An 18,570-nucleotide genomic window follows, 5' to 3' on the forward strand; every position below is an offset into this window, starting at 1 on the left:
CAGTTTTGGAATGTTATATATTTCTAAAAATTAATCCATTTCTTTTAGATTGTCCAGTATGGTGGCATAGATTTTTCATAATATGTTGTATTTCTCCGGTGTCAGTTGTTATTTATCATCCTTCGGTTCTGATTTTATTTGTTTGGCTTCTCTCTCTCTTTCTCTCTCTCTTGAGTCTGGATAAATGTTTATCAATTTGGTTGATCTTTCCAAAAACCAGTTCTGGATTTCATTGAACTGTTCTATTGTTATTTTTTATTCTCCATTTCATTTATTTCTGCTATAATTGTTATCATTTTATTTTTTCTACTAACTTTGGGCTTTGTTTGTTCTTCTTTTTCCAGCTCTTTTAAGTTTAGGATGCTCATTTGTGACTTTTCTGATTTCTTGATGTAGGGCTGAACTGCTATAATCTTTCTTCCTAGAACAGCTTTTGCAGCATTTGTAAGATTTTGGACTGTTGTGTTTTCATTTTCACTTGTCTCCATGCATTTTTTAAATTTTCTCATGATTTCTTGGTTGACTCACTTGTTTTTAGTATCAAGTTATTTAGCCTCCATGTATTCGTGTTCTTTCCAGATTTTTTCTTGTGGTTCATTTCTGCTTTTATATAATTGTGATTAGGAATTATGCATGATATGAGTTCAATTTTTTGAAATTGTTGAGACTTGTTTTATGACCTAACATTCCAGAGAATGTTCCATGTGTTTTAAAAGAATGTGTATTCCACTGTTATTGATGGAATGTTCTGAAATTATCTGTTAGGTCCATCTGGTCCAATGTGTTATTCAAAGCCACTATTTCCTTGTTGATTTTTATCTCTGGATGATATATCCATTGATGTAAGTAGGATGTGAAAGTGCTTTAATATTATTGTATTACTGTTAATTTTCCCCTTATATGTTAATAGTTACTGTATTTATTTAGGTGCTCCCTTTTTGGGTGCATTAAATATTTACAATTGTTATATCTTATTATTTGATTGTTTCCCTTCATCATTATGTAGCATCCTTCTTTGTCTCTTGTCATAGTCTGTTTTAAAGTCTATTTTGTCTGATATAATATTGCTAAGGTTTCTTTTTTCTTCTATTTGCATGATAAATGTTTTTTCTCTTTCTTCACTTTCTTTTTTTTAAAAGATTTTATTTATTTGACACAGAGAGAGAGTACAAGCAGCGGGAGCAGCAAGGAGAGGGAGAAGCAGGCTCCCATGAGCAGAGAGCACGATGTGGGGCTCGATCCCAGAACCCTGGGATCATGACCCAAGCTAAAGGCAGATGCTTAACTAACTGAGCCACTCAGGCACCCCTCTTTCTTCATTGTCAATTTGCATGTGTCCTTAGGTCTGGAATGAGTCTTTTCTAGGCAGTATATAGAGAGATCTTCCTTTTTATTCAGCCACCTTATCACTTTTGATTGAAGCATTTAGTCTATTTATATTCAAGGTAATTATTGGTAGGTATGTAATTATTGCCATTTTGTTACTTCTCTTATGGTTGGTTTTATAGTTCTTCTTGTTCCTATCTTCTTTCACTCTGTTTTCTTATATTTGGATATCTTTCTTTAATGATATGCTTGCATTCCCATCTTTATTTTTTACGTATTGATGACAGTTTTTTTATTTGTTGTTAGCATTAGGTTCACATATAACATCCTATGCATATAACCGTCTATATTAAGTTGATGGTCATTTAAGTTGGAATCCATTCTAAAAGTACTAAATTTTTATTCCCCACCCCATGTTTTGTGTACATGATGTCATACTTTATGTCTTTTTATTTTGTGAATCCTCAGCTTGATTTTTATAGATATAATCCATTTTATTGTTTTTGTACTTTAAGCTCCATACTGGTTGTATGAGTATTAATCTACTACTTTTATTATGTTTCTATTTACCTGTAATTTTTTTTCTTTTCTAATTTTTTAGTCCTGGTTCTGGCCTTCCACTCAAAGAATTCCCTTTAATGTTTCTTTTAACGCTGGTTCGGTGGTGATAAATTCCTTTAACTCTTGTTTGTCTGGGAAACTCTATATTTCCTTCTATTCTGAATGATTGCCCTGCTGGATAGAGTATTACTGGTTGCAGTATTTTTTTTTTCCTTCAGAACTTTGATTATGCCACTCTCTTTTGCACTGCAAAGTGTCTGCTGAAAAATCACTTGATAGCCTTATGGGGTTTCCCTTGTATGTATCTGTTTTCATTATTCTTGCTTTTTAAAAAATTCTCTATTACTACTTTTTGCCAGTTTAACTATTATGTGTCTTGGTGTGAACCCCCTTGGGTTGGTTCTCTGTGCCTCTTGAATCTGGATGTCCGTTTCCTTCCCAGATTAGGGATGTTTTCAGCTATTATTTCTTCAATAAATTTCTGCCCCTTTTTCTTTCTCTTCTCTTTCTTGGATCCCTATGAGGTGAACGTTATTATGCTTGATGACGTCACTGAGTTCCCATAAACTGTTTTCATTTTTTATTATTTCTTTTTCTTTTTGCTATTCAGGTTGGTTGCTTTCAATTACACTGTCTTCCAGCTTGCTGATTCAATTTTCTTTCTCTAGTTTGCTATGGATTCCCTCTAGTGTATTTTTAATTTCAGTTATTTTTAGTCTTTTATGTCTGATTTTTAAAAATAGCTTCTATCTCTTTGTTGAAGGTCTCACAAAGATCCTCCATTATTCTCATGTTCACTAGGTATCTTTATCACTATTGCTTTGAATTCTTTATGAGCATATTGCTCATCTACATTTCATTTAACTCTTTTGCAGTAATTTTTTCTTATTTATTAATTTAGAATAAATTGTTCTGTCTCCTCAGTTTGTTTAAATCTGTGTTTGTTTCTATGTATTAGGTAAGTTAGTTATGTTTCTTGATCATGAATATAATGGCCTTTTGAATAAGAGGTCCTGTAGTGACTTATAGTGCAATGTCCCTTGTTCCTAAAACCATGGTCCTTCAGGAGTATCTCCTATGTGTATTGCGTGTACCCTACTCTTGTGGCTGAGCCTTGTTTGCCTTCAGTCCAGTCAGTTGCAATGACCCCTTTTGCTTATTGTATGCAAGATTTGTGCCTGTGTCCATAAAGGTCCAGTCTTGAGCCACCTTGAGCTTGTAGTTGAGTCAGACAAGTTGCCAGCCTGAGGCCATTTTCCAGGTCTGTGGTCACACTTAACTGCAGGGTGCTTTCCCTGCTTTGTACCCTGAGAGGCTTGTTTGTGGGCCTGGCCTGTAGTCATATCAGATGTCTGTTCCTAACCCATTGTTGTGGCTATAATCAAAGAAGTGTGTGCCATTATATTCCCCTCTCCCTTAGGGCAAGACTCATTTTGGAGTGGTGTTGGTGGCCATTTGTGCTGCTTGCAGAATGAGACACACCAGCAGCAACTTCGGAAGAATTCTTTCTAAATGAGGAAGTTGGATGGGGTGATTTCACAGGAAAAATTGGGGGAGGGGCACATGGTATTAGTAAGCTATGTGGGGAGTGTTTGTGCTGTTTGCCACAAGTGTCTGAGCATCTGGGCTAAGATGGAGGGTGAGAAATGGCATTTGGAAGCTCTTCTATTCTTGAAAAAGTCTCCTAAAGATTACTGCCACTCCTGCACACATTCTTAGATTAATAAATACATCTCTTCCATATGCTTCAGTTGCTTTTTTTTTTTTAAAGATTTTATTTATTTATTTGACAGAGAGAGAGAGACACAGTGAGAGAGGAAACACAAGCAGGGGGAGTGGGGAAGGGAGAGGCAGGCTTCCTGCGGAGCGGAGAGCCTGATGCAGGGCTCGATCCCAGGACCCTGGGACCATGACCTGGGCCGAACGCAGATGCTTAACGACTGAGCCACCCAGGCGCCCCGCTTCAGTTGCCTTTTAAACTACTGCTTCTATGTTATATCTTAGTGGAAGTGTTTGTTATGCTCTCTTGTTATGGGCAGGGACTCATTTTCCTATCACCCTCTGGCTCTCCCTGAGCTAAGCCCACTGATTTTTAAAGTACCTAGAGTTAAGCCTTACTGATTGTAAAAACTCATGCAGTTAAACCCCACTGGTTTTCAAAGCCAGATGTTATGAGGAATCATCTTCCAGTGTTAATTCCCCCATGTATGTGTTGTTTGGTGTGGGGTCTCTTCCTTTTCTTTCTCCATGCTTGTGGTGTCCCTCCTGTTTGTGGTTAGTCTCACCAGAAGTTTGGTTACTGACCATGTCTCCACTTCTCCCACCCTTTCTTTTTTTTCCTACCCTTTCTGATGAGGCTTTTTCTCTATGATTAACTGTGAAGAGGCTGGTCTGCCAGTCTTTGGGTCACTTTCTAGGTTAGTTGCACTGATGTGTCAGTTATCTATGTGTATCCTAGGACAAGGTGAACTTAGGATCCTTCTCTGGTATCTTCCCAGGTTCCCCCTGAAAATATTTTCAAATAATATATCTGATAAAGGGTTAGTATCTAATATCCAAAATATAGAAATAACTTATACAACTCAACACTGAAGGAAACCAAACAATCTAATTTAAAAATGGGCAGAGCTCCTGAACAGACACTTTACCAGAGGAAATGTGGGGATGGCCAACAGGCACATGAAAAGATGCTCAACATCACTAATCATCAGGGAAATGCAAATCAAAACTGCAATGAGAGATCACCTTACCTGTCAGAATGGCTAAAAGTAAATAGACAAGAAATAACAAGAAATAGACAAGAATGTGGAGAAAAAGAAGTTTTGGGCACTGTTGGTGAGAATGTCAATTGGTAAAGCCACTGTGGAAAACACTATGGAGTTTCCTTGAAAACTTAGAAATAAAAATACACATATGATCCAGTAATTCCACTACTGGGTATTTACCTGTGGAAAATGAAAACACTAATTTGGAAAGTTATATACATCTCTATGTTTATTGCAGCATTATTTACAATATCCAAGACGTAGAAACAACCCAAGTGTCCATCAGTGGACAAATGGATAAGAAAGTGGTGGCATATATATATAATGGAATGTTATGCAGCTATAAAGAAGGATGCGATCTTACCATTTGAGGCAACATGGATGGATCTATGGGGTATTGTGCTAAGTGAAATAATTCAGATTGAGAAAAACAATACCATATGATTTCACTTATATGTGGAATCTAAAAAAATGAATAAACAAACAAAAAGCAGAATCAGACCTACAAATACAGAGAATAAACTAATAGTTACTAGAGGGAAAGGAGGGCAGGGGGACGGGCAAAATGGGTGAAAGGCAGTGGGAGATACAGGCTACCAGTTATGAAATGAGTAAGTTACAGAAATAAAAGTCACAGCATAGGAAATATAGTCAATGGTACTGTAATAAGTGACAAATGGTAGCTATGCTTGTGATGAGCATAGCATAATGTATGAACTTGTCAAATCACTATGTTTTATGCCTAAAACTAATTTGGCAGTGTGTGTCAACTGTACTCAAATAAAGAATTTTTTAAAGTAAATTTATAGAAACAAAAAGTAGATTAATAGCTGCCTTGGGATTGATTTGGGGACATGGATTAAATGTAAATGGAATACAGGTATCTTATTGGGTTAATGAAAATGTTCTATGATAGGATTATGGTGATGGTTTTATAACTCAGTAACTTTGCTAAAATTTATTATTATCCAGAATACACAAAGAGTATGTAAATCTTATTACAACTATATAATAAAAAGATTAATAAGTTAATTCCAGTATAGTCAAAAGATCTTAATAGTCTCCAAATAAGTTACATGAATCGCCAACAAGAACATAAATAGTATCTAAATATCATTAGATATTAAGCAAATGCAAATTGAAACCATATGAGATAACAATTAACACCCACAAGAATAGCTATTATCAAAAATCTGTTAAAAACAAATGCTGATGTGTATGCATAACAATAGGAACTTTCATTGATTGTTGATGCAATGTAAGATGGTGCAGTCAATTTGAAAAACAGTCCCACGGTTCTTCAAAATGTTAAACAGAGTTACCATATGACCTAACAACTCTACTCTTAGGTATACACCCAAGAGAAATGAAAACATGTCCTGACAAAACTTGTTTAAGAATGTTTATAACAGTACATGTAATAGATTAAAAAGTGGAAACAACCTCAATTGCCATCATCCAGTGAGTGGATAAACAAATCATGATATATCTATATAATGGAATATTACTTGGAAATAATAAGAAAATTCATGGCACAGCCTGGGTGAAAATCAAGAACATAATGCTTTGTGAAAGAAGCCAGACACAAAAACCTACATACCGTATGATTCCATATGTAAGAAACCTAGAAAAGACAAAACTACAAGGAGAGAGAGCCAATCAGCAGTTGCCATCGGGCATTGTCAGAGACAGGGATTGAATGTAAATAGAAGGGAACTTTTTGGGAGAATAGAAGGATTCTAAATCTGGACTGTACTGTATATATTTACCAAAACTCATTAATATGCACATAAAATTAGTGGATTTTTATTTCATGTATAATATACCACAATAAAGATGTCCTTGCTCAGGACACAAAACCACTTCTGTAGTGTTGTGATCCAGAATTCATAGTCTGAAAGGCTTAAGAACTTTTCTAGATTCAAGATAACAAAAAGATATGACAAATAGCTGAAATGTGTTATCATGAACTGCAGGAGGAAACTATTATCATGTTTAATATTCAATTAATTGAAAAATTGAAACATGGTTGATAGAATAAAGAAAATGCTCTGTATCAGCATTAAATTTTCTTAAGTTGAAAATAGGATGTAACTTATATTGTTGAATGTCCTTGTTCTTTGGAAATAATCATGAAATTCTTTGGGTGGAAAGGGAAATGACACCTACAACTTACATTCAAGTATTTTAACAAAGACAGATGGATGGATATATAGATATAGATAGATGATAGATGATAGATAGATAGATAGATATAGATAGATAATAGAGAATGATAAAACAAATGGTGCAAACCCTTAAATACTTGATCAATCTGAACAAAGAGAATACAGCAGTTCTTTGTACTATCTGGCATCTTTTCTCTGAGCTTTAAATTATTTTTGAATAAAAAGCAAAAAAGTATATGACAGTAGAATGTTTATTAAAGATTTTAAAAGGCTACAATTGCATCTGGATCAGGACTCACTACAACAATTAGTTTAGCTCTACTTTGATACTTTTACTCCTCCAAAAGTTCTTCATGGAATCTCAAATTCATTACAATGTAATTAAATTATTAATAAATTGGATTATTCAAATGATATAATGTAATACTGAAAAGTCTTATAGTTGGAGAAGTTTCTAAATAAATACTGGAAAATTATAGGCCAAACAAAACAAACAAAAAAACAAGGAAAATTAGCTCCAGTAAAAGAATGTCAAAGATACCATGTCTAAAGTGACAGATTGGCAAAAGACTTGCAAAAGAGAATTTATAATGAGAAAGTAGAAATTGCTAAAACACATAAAAAATGCTTAATCTTACTAAACAATTAAAGATATACAAATTAAAACACCACGGAGCATGGATTTATTCCTACCAAAGTCACAAAGATTTAAAAAAATAGTAATCTTGGGGCGCCTGAGTGGCTCCATCGGTTAAGTGTCTGACTCTTGATTTTGGCTCAGGTCATGATCTCAGGGTCATGGGATCGAGCCCTGAGTCAGGCTCCACACTCAGCTGGGAGTCAGTTTGAGATTCTCTCTCTCTCTCTCCTTCTGTCCCCCTCATTCTCTCTCTCTCTCTCTCTCCCTCTTTCTAAAATAAATAAATAAATCTTTAAAAAAGTAGTAATCTTAATGTCAGTAAGGGAAAAAAATGAGCACATTCATATACCACTGGTGAAAATAGTTAATTGCTTCTTGTTGTATGTTTCATAAACACAAGAATATTTGGGGTTTTTTTTATTCTTATGTTAATCCCCATACATTACATCATTAGTTTTAGATGAAGTGTTCCATGATTCATTGTTTGTGCATAACACCCAGTGCTCCATGCAGAATGTGCCCTCCTCAATACCCACCACCAGGCTAACCCATCCTCCCACCCCCCTCCCCTCTAGAACCCTCAGTTTGTTTTTCAGAGTCCATCCTCTCTCATGGTTCATCTACCCCTCCGATTTCCCCCGCTTCATTCTTCCCCTCCCGCTACCTTCTTCTTCTTCTTCTTCTTTTTTTCTTAACATATATTGCATTATTTGTTTCAGAGGTACAATATTTGGGTTTTTAAAAAGATTTTATTTATTTGAGAGAGAGTGAGAGAGAGAGAAAGCATGAGAAGAGGAAGGGTCAGAGGGAGAAGCAGACTCCCCACTGAGCAGAGAGCCTGATTTGGGACTTCATCCTGAGACTCTGGGATCATGGCCTGAGCCAAAGGCAGATGCTTAAATGACTGAGTCCAGGAATATTTGTTTTGCCCAGGAATACTTGTTTTGCCCACTTCTATACCTCTATAGGATAGAAGAGTGCCTAGCATGTGGTAGGCACTCCATACACATTGAATCAATTAAGAGTTTTCTCACAAATCAGTCTTGGACCAAAGATGATGGTGTAGTAAGAGGATCCTAGACATGTCTTGTCCCTCAAACACAAACAGATAATTATCAAATCATTCTGAATACCCAGGAAATCGACCTGAAGCCTGACAGAACAAACTGCACAACTAGAGAGAGAGAAGAGGCCACCTGGAGGAAGGTAGGGAAATGGGGAGTTGTGGTTTGGGAGAGAAACGGATCATGGTTGCTTTGGAGGGAAACGAGCCCTGTTCACAGAGAAAGGTGACAGAGCGTGGAACGCACAGGAATATGCACGAGGAGAACACTTCCCCAAAGTCATTGGCTGGGCAAAGGAGAGGGGCCAATTTTTGTCAGTTTTTGCAACCAGTGAGGCTCAAAGACAGGAGTTTTAAAGGTCGGCGGGCTTGGCTAGGATAGAGCCCAGAGGGCATTGCCCCAGTCCTGGAGAAAAGGCAGGCAAAAAAACCCTAGGGCAGATGGAGCAATCTGAGGATCACCTAAGGCACACAAGGAGAGACAGTTCACCCTTCTTGAAGTGCATTTGTGAGAGGTGGCATTCACGGAGACACCTCTCTGGGGACAAAGGAGCCAATGGTCACCATTTCCCTTCCCTCTCCTGACATGGAGCATACAGAAAATCTGCTAAGGGTGGCTAACCCATACACTGGCTATTTAGCCTGCTTTGCTCCAAAACCCATGCCCTTGTGCTCTAGTGTGACTGTTCTTCTTAGTCAAAGCTTCATCCATTCCAGAGCAGCTAGACCCTACCCCAGATGACCAGCCAGTGCAGGTCCCTGCCAAAGCATGTCCCTGAAGTTTGGAGTTTTAAAAGTCAGCAGGCTTGGCTAAGATAGAGCCCAAAGTGAACTGCACTGCTACAGGCAGGGAAGCAACCCAGAGAAAGACTGCACAAAAACAGCAATCTGAAATATTGCCTGTCTTTTCTGGGACATGAAAGGAAGATATTCTTTCTTCTGGGCGTGCTTCCCTGAGAACAGCAAAGCATGGCGACACCTTTCCGGGGACAAAGAAGCTGGCTGGCACCATTTCCTCCCCCACCCCTCAGCATAAGCATAAAAAGACACAATGCTAACACTGGCTGCCTAACCTGCTTACAAAAAATCCTGCCCCCTGGGCTCTGCTGGTACTACCATTCACTGACAAGTGGGCCTCAGTCCCACTGCATCAGGCTCCTTCTCCAGAAGACCAGCAGAAAACCCTTCCCACACTATATCTACCACCAGAAACTTCTACAAGGCTTCAGTTCTAGTGGAAGTAGCATCAGTGCTCATTTAACAAGCAGATGAGAGCACATCTAGTTAAAACTCATCACACTCTGGCCAAGATCCAAACACTGCCCACTGCAGGCAAGGCTTCTGGAGACCACTGGCCTGAAGGATACAGCAACCAAAACACAGTAGGAAAATGCATGCAGCATATACCACAGACAAACCCTGAAGCACCAGGCCCTCCCTGGACACTATATGGCTCTTCTTCATAAAGCCATTACTCTCAGGAGCGAGGAAAGATAAGAGGCTTTTCTAACACACAAAGAAGACAAGGACTTAAACAAAATGCCACGATGGAATAATTAATCCCAAAAGAAATAATAAGAAAAGGTCACAGCCAGAGATCTAAGCAAAACAGATAAAAGTAACATGCCTGGTGGAGAATTTTAAGCAAAAATTGTAAGGATATTTGCTCGGCTACAGAAGAGCAAAGAAGACATCAGGGAGACCCATACTGCAGAGAAAAAAAGAGTTAAAAAACAATCAGAAAATAAAAATATAATAACTGATATTCAAAACAGATTGGATGTAACTACCACAAGGATGGAAGAAGCAGAGGGAAAATAAGTGATATAGAAGATAAAATACTGGAAAATAAGCTGAACGAAAGAAAGAAATTGTCACAGAGCATGCCAATAAACATAGGGAACTCAGCGACTCCATCAAACATAGTAACATTTGTATTACAGGAATCCCAGAAGAAGAGAGACTAAAGGGGGCAGAAGGTTTATTTGAGGAAACAATAGCTGAAAACTTCCCTAATCTGGGTAAGGAAATAGACATTGAAATCCAGGAGTCACAGAGAATTCCCAACAAAATCAACAAAAGAAGGCCAATACCATGACATATTGTAATTAAATTTGCAAAATATGTTTTTTTGCAATAGGTTTGCTGCCAGAACAGGTGTCATGAAAACCACGTTCAACCTAAACCAAAATGGGAAAGGAAAAGACTCACATCAACATCGTCATCATTGGACATGTAGATTCAGGTAAGTCTACCACTACTGGTCATCTGATCTACCAGTGTGGTGGGATCGACAAAAGAACTATCAAAGATTTTGAGAAGGAGGCTGCTGAGACGGGAAAAGGCTCCTTCAAGTATACCTGGGTTTTGGATAAACTGAAAGCTGAACATGAATGTGGTATCACCATTGATATCTCCCTGTGGAAATTCAAGACCAGCAAGTATTATGAGACTATCATTGATATCCCAGGACACAGAGACTTTATTAAAAACATGATTACAGGCATGTCTCAGGCTGACTGTGCTGTCTTGATTGTTGCTGCTGGTGTTGGTGAATTTGAAGCAAGTATCTCCAAGAATGGGCAGACCCTGGAGCATGCCCTTCTGGCTTACACACTGGGCGTAAAACAACTAACTGTTGATGTTAACAAAATGGATTCCACTGAGCCACCCTACAGCCAGAGAGATACGAGGAAATCGTTAAGGAAGTCAGCACCTACATTAAGAAAACTGGCTACAACCCCGACAAGCATTTGTGCTAATTTCTCGTTGGAATGGTGACAACATGCTGGAGCCAAGGGCTAACATGCCTTGGTTCAAGGGATGGAAAGCCACCCGTAAGGATGGGAATGCCAGTGGAACCACACTGCTTGAAGCTCTGGTTTGCATTCTGCTGCCAACTCGTCCAACTGACAAGCCCTTACATCTGCCTTTCCAGGACGTCTACGAAATTGGTGGTATTGGTACTGTCCCTGTGGGCTGAGTGGAGACTGGTGTTCTTAAACCTGGCACGGTGGTCAACTTTGTTCCAGTCAATGTTGTAACTGAAGTAAAGTTTGTTGAAATGCACCATGAGGCTTTGAGTGAGGCTCTTCCTGGGGACAATGTGGGCTTCAATGTCAAGAATGTATCCGTCAAAGATGTTCAACATGGCAATGTGGCTGGTGACAGAAAAAATGACCCACCCTTGGAAGCAGCTGGCTTCACAGCTCAGGTGATTATCCTGGACCATCCAGGCCAAATCAGTGCTGGATATGCACCTGTGCTGGATGGTCACACAGCTCACATTGCTTGCAAGGTTGCTGAGCTGAAGGAGAAGATAGATCATCATTCTGGAAAAAAGCTAGGAGATGGTCCCAAGTTCTTGAAATCTGGTGATGCTGCCATTGTTGATATGGTTTCTGGCAAGCCTATGTGTGTTGAGAGCATCTCTGACTATCCTCCTCTGGGCCATTTTGCTGTTTGTGACATGAGACAGACAGTTGCTGTGGGTGTCATCAAAGCAGATTGCTAGAACTGATTCATGAATTCTGTTAAATTGCAGGATAAAAATCAATGTACAGAAATCTGTTGCATTTCTATATACAAATAGTGAAGCAGCAGAAAGAAAAATCAAGGAATCAATCCCATTTACAATCGCACCAAAAACCATAAGATACCTAGGAATAAACCTAACCAAAGAGGTAAAAGAACTGTACTCTGAAAAATAGAAAACACTTATGAAAGAAATTGAACATAACAAAAAGAAATGGAATAACATTCTATGCTTATGAATTGGCAGAAAAAATATTGTTAAAATGTCTATACTACCCAAAGCAGTCTACGCATGTAATGATCTCTATCAAAGCACTGCCAGCATTTTTCACAGAGCTAGAAAAATCCTAAAATTTGTATGGAACCAGAAAGACCCCAAATAGCCAATGCAATCTTGAAAAAGAGAAGCAAAGGTGGAGGCATCACAATTCCAGACTTCAAGCTATATTGCAAAGCTTAGTGGTCAAGACAGTATGGTACTAGTGCAAAAAGAGACAAATAGATCAATGGAACAGAATAGAAAACTCAGAAATGGACCTACAGCTATATGGTCAACTTTTCTTCAACAAATCATGAAAGAATATCAAATGGGAAAAAAGAGTCTCTTCAACAAATGGTGTGAAAACTACAGTAACATGCAGAAGAATAAAACTGGACCACTTTCTTACACCATACACACACACAAACTCAAAATGGATTTAAAAATTTAATATGAGTCCTGAAACCACAATAATCCTAGCAGAGAGTACAGGCAGTAACGTCTTTGACATTGGTTATAGCAAATTCTTTCTAGATAGGTCCTCTGAGCTAAAGGAAACAAAAGTAAAAATAAACTATTTGAACTACATCAAAATAAAAAGCTTTTGCACAGCAAAGGAAACAAACAAGAAAACTAAAAGGCAACCTACAGAATGTGAGAAGATATTTGCAAATGACATATCTGATAAAGGGCTAGTATCCAAAATCTATAAAGAACTGCTAAAACTTAACACCCAGAAAACAAATAATGCAGTTAAAAAATGGGCAGAAAGCATGAATATACTTTATTCCAAAGAAGACATACAGATGGCTGATGGACACATGAAAAGATGCTCAAAATCACTCATCATCATGGAAATACAAATCAAAACTACAATGAGATATCATCTCATACCTGTCAGAATGACTAAAATTAGCAACATGGGAAACAGGTGTTGGTAAGGATGCAAAGCAAGTGAAACACTCCTACACTGTTTGTGGGAAGGCAAACTGGTGCAGCTACTCTGGAAAACAATATGGAAGCTCTTCAAAAAGTTAAAAATTGAGCTACACTATGATCCAGCAATAGCACTACTATTTACTCAAAGGATACAAAAATACTAATTGAAGGGATAAATGTACCCTGATTTTTTAAAGATTTTATTGTTTTTTTTTTATTTTTAAGAGAAAGAAAGAGGGGGTGCCTGGGTGGCTCAGTTGGTTAAGCGACTGCCTTCGGCTCAGGTCATGATCCTGGAGTCCCGGGATCGAGTCCCGCATCGGGCTCCCTGCTCGGCAGCGAGTCTGCTTCTCCCTCTGACCCTCCTCCCTCTCATGCTCTCTGTCTCTCATTCTCTCTGTCTCAAATAAATAAATAAAATCTTTAAAAAAAAAGAGAGAAAGAAAGAGATTAATGGGGGGGGCAGAGGGAGAGGGAGAGAGAGAATCTTAAGCAGGCTTCATGCCCAGTGTAGAGCCTGATGTGGGGCTCAATCTCACAACCCTGAGATCATGACCTGAGCTGAAATCAGGAGTCAGATGCTTAACCAATTGAGCCACCCAGGCACCACTGTACCCTGATTTTTATAGCAGCATTATCAACAATAGCCAAATTGTGGAAAGAGCCCAGATGTCCATCGACTGATGAGTGGATAAAGAACATAGTGGTATATAAATACAATAGAATATTACTCAGCAATAATAAAGAATGAAATCTTGCCATTTGCAAGGATGTGGATGGAGCTAAAGAGTACTATGCTATGCGAAATAAGTCAGTCAGAGAATGATAAATACCATATGATTTCACTCATATGAGGAATTTGGTTGAGTGTGTGTTGGGTATTAAGGAGAGACCTTGTTGTGATGAGCACTGGATGGTGTATGTATGTGATGAATCCCTGAATTCTACACCTGAAACTAATATGGCACTGTATATTAACTAACTGGAAATTAAATAAAAACTTCAAAATAAAATAAGATATAATAAAATTTAGGAAACAAAACAAGATAAAATATATTATTTTAACCCTAAAAATCCACCAAATACCAGCATAGGAACTGGGCACTTTATATCAAAATTTAATTGTAGTAGACTGTGAGTATTGTTCTCTCCTTTGGATTACTGTAAAATTTCTAATTTTTATAATGAGATATATTATTGTTATAATAATGAAAAAAAGCAGTAAGTTATCTTTTAAAATCCCGAACTAGAAAATGAGCAATACAAAGGAAAAGATAAGTTGGGGTGAGGGCAGGGGTGGGATTCAGCCAATATAACATGCAAAAGAAAATTCAACCTAACAATTTTAAAAGACCACTTTAAAAAATAATACCCTTTTCATTTCTCAAGCTGGCAAAGATATTTTTAAAGATATATTTCAAGGGAGTATCCCAATATTCATGGCAGCAGAAATACGCCAGTTTATTTTTTTAAAAAAAAAACAGTGAGTGAAGGAAAGGAAGAGCAGTTAATTGTTTTTTGTGACACTCTCCTGCCACCTACAGAAAACTATTTTAAAAACAACCAAGAAATTATTACTTTGACCTAAAATCCACTGCAGCAGATATACCCCCAAATAAATAAGCAGAAGAAACTTGATATTCCTCTTGAAATTTTGGCTCCTCTGTGGTTACAGAAATAAAATGGAGATGGAGAAGTAGGAAATCACAGACCCATCTTGCAAATGCACAAATATCAAATTAAGGCAAGGAGGAGATTAATATGAACAGATGCACTGAAGCATAAGGAATAGAGACCATCTCCTGGAATGTAAGAAATAACTCATCCACTATAAAAGAACTGAAATCATACAGAGTGTATTACCTAACAAGAATGTAGTCAAACCAGAAAACAACAGAAAGACAACAGGAAAATCTCAAAACACTTGGGAAGTACGTAACACACTTAATAATCAATGGGTCAAATTAGAAATCCAAAGGAAATAAAAAATAATTAGAACTAAATGAAAATATCAGTGCAACGTAGTACAGTATATGAGATGCAACTAAAAACAGTGCTGAGAGGGAAATTTATACCACTAAATACATGTTTTAGTAAAGAAGAAAGTTCTTAAGTCTATAAATTCCTACCTTAAGAAACTATAACCCACCCTTCCATACCACTTCCATGGCCACAACCAGACTCAGTGGGTGAGTGACCTGCCCCCCCACCGCATGCCACTTCTGCAGCCACTGCCAGATCCATCTAGCAGGTGAGCACAGCCTACCAAGGTAATGTTCCTTGTGCGTCTAGCTCTGGTGGCCAAGGTGGATTTCATTTCTGGGACCAATGAGTCTAAAACAATTAGAATGTTAGTTCAAGAGACAACAAAACCTAGGGCAAACTCAAAAGATAAGGTTCATTTTTTACACAAACCCACTCCTTCAAGACTGGGAGAGATAGCTGTTTCTACCTAATACATGGAAACAAACACAGAGAGCCATGTAAAATAAAGAATATGAAACATGTTCCAAACAAAAGAACAAGAAGAAAACACTGGGGGGAAAACCTTAGTGGAATAGACATAAGTAATTTATCTGATAAGAACTCAAAGTAATAGTCATAAGGATGTTCACTGAACTCAGGAGAAGAATGGCTGAACACAGTGAAAATCCCGCAAAGAGATAGGAAATATAAGAAAATAACAAACAGAAGTCAGACAGTTGAAGGTTAAAGTAACTAAACAACAAAAAAAATATACACCAGAATGATTCAGCAGTGGACCAGATGAAGAAGAAGAAAAAATTAGTAAGAAAGGGTAGAGGAACTCACCCAAACAGGGCAACAAAAAACGAAGGCAAAAAATGAAGATAGCTTAAGGGATGTATGTGAGAACATCATGCAGAATAACATTTGCATTATAGGGGTCTCAGGAGGAAAAAAGACAAAGAGAAAACATATTGGAAGAAATAATAGCTGAAAACTTCTCTAGCCTGGGGAAGAAAACAGAAACCTAGATCCAGGAAGTCTACAGAGTTCAAAATAAGATGAAACCAAAGAGACTCACACCAAGACACATTATATTTAAACTGTCAAAAGTTAAAGATTAAGACAGAGTATTAAAAGCAGCAAGAAGAAACAACTTGTTATATACAAGGGTACCCCCATGAGATTATCAGCAGATTTTTCACCAAAAAACTTTGCAGGCCAGAGTATACTGGCATGATATATTCAAAGTGTTGGGGAAAAAAAACCCTTCAATCTAAGAATACTCTACCTGGTGAGATTAGCATTAAGAATTGAAGGAAATAACAAGTTTCCCAGATAAGCATAAGCTAAAGGAGTTCACCACCATTTAAACTGGCCCCACAAGAAATGTTGAAGAGACTGCTTTAGCCTGAAAAGAAAACACACTAATTAGCAAAGAGAAAATGTATGAAAGTAAAAATTTCACAAATAAAGGTAAATGTATATTAAAGGAAGTGGATTAAACATTAATAAAGCTAGTGTGAAGGTTTAAAAGACAAAAGCTCTAAAAATAAGTATAACTATGTAAATCCTCAACCAGGTATTAGAATACCAAATTCAGCAATACATTGAAAACATCATACACCAATATCAAGTGGGATTTATTCCAGGGATGCAACCCAGTTCAAAATCTGCAAATATGTTAACATGATACATCACATTAACAAAGTGAAAAATAAAAATCATATGATGAATTCAATAAATACAGAAAAAGCAGTTGACAAATTCAACATGCACTTAAGATAAAAACTCTCAACAGAGGTGGTATGGAAGGAATGTACCTCAACATAATTAAAGCCATATAAGTCAAGACAGCAGCTATCATCATACTCAATGGTGAAGAGATGAAAGTTTTACTTTCAGGTCAAGAGCAATATAAGGATGCCCAGTCTCACCACTTTTATTCAACATAAAAATGGAAGTCTTAGCCAGAGCAATTAGGCAGGAAAATGGTAAAAGGTAGCCATACGGGAAAGAAAGAAGTAAAACTGTAACTATTGGCCAATGACACGATTTTAGACTCCACCAAAAAACCCAGAACTAATAAATTCAGTAAAGTTGCAAGGTATAAAATCAATGTACAAAAATCTGTTGCATACTTACATATTAACAATGAACTATCATAAAAAGAAATTAAGAAAACAGCTCATCCCATTTATCCCCCAAATCCCATTTACAATTGCATCAAAAATAATAAATATCAAGGAATAAATTTAATCAAGGTGGGTAAGATCCTATACACTGAAAAATATAGGACACTAATTAAAGAAATTGAAAAAAACACAAATAAATGGAAAGATATTCTATGCTCAAAGATAGGAAAAATCACCATTTTTCTGATATCCATATTACCAAAAGCAATCTACAGATTCAATGCAATCTCTAACAAAATTCCAATAACATTTTTCACAGAAATGGAACAAACAATACTAAAATTTGTGTGGGACTACAAAAGGTCCTGAACAACCAAAGCAATCTTGAGAAAGAAGAACAAAGCTGGAGTCAATACATTGCTAGATTTCAAACTATATTACAAAGTTATAGTAATCTAAACAATATGACATTGACATAAAAATAGACACATAGATCAATGAAACAGAACGGAGACTTCAAAAATAAAGGCATGCATAACCGGTCAATTAACTTACAACAAAGGAAGCAAGAATACACAATGGGAAAGGAATAGTCTCTTCAATAAATGGTGTTGGGAAAATTGGTCAGCCGCATGCAATGGAATGAAGCTGGACCAATATCTTTAAATTTTTTTTATTTTATTTTATTTTATTTTATTTAAGATTTTTTAAAATTTATTTATTTGATAGAGAGGGACAGAGTGAGAGAGGGAACACAAGCAGGGGCAGTGGGAGAGGGAGAAACAGGCTCCCCGCTGAGCAGGGAGCCCGACAAAGGGCTCGATCCCAGGACCCTGGGATCATGACCTGAGCCGAAGGCAGACACTCAACGACTGAGCCACCCAGGTGCCCCTAAAATTTTTTTAGAGATTTTATTTATTTATTTGAGAGAGAGAGAGAGAGAGAACATGAGCAGGGCGGGGGAGGAGCAGAAGGACAGGCAGAAGCAGACTCCCTGCTGAGGAGGGAGATCAACAGATGACTCAGTCTTAAGACCCTGAGATCATGACCTGAGCCTAATGCAGATTCTTAACTGACTGAGCCACCCAGGTACCCCAGACCATATCTTATACCACACACAAAAATTACCTCAAAATAACAGTTGAGATGTATTTTGACATGAATTCTGAGAATTAATAAGGGAAATAGAATCCACAGAACTTTCTGACTAACTGG

General features: G+C 37.4%; 1 pseudogene; it reads left to right on the forward strand.

The window, feature by feature from the left end:
• The first annotated feature begins 10,713 nt into the window (after positions 1-10,713).
• On the forward strand, positions 10,714-12,037 carry LOC118025901 (annotated as a pseudogene).
• The last annotated feature ends 6,533 nt before the right edge of the window (positions 12,038-18,570 follow it).

Source organism: Mirounga leonina, unplaced genomic scaffold, assembly GCF_011800145.1.
Source record: "Mirounga leonina isolate KUSES-001 unplaced genomic scaffold, KU_Mleo_1.0 Mir_204, whole genome shotgun sequence".
Lineage (NCBI taxonomy): Eukaryota > Metazoa > Chordata > Mammalia > Carnivora > Phocidae > Mirounga > Mirounga leonina.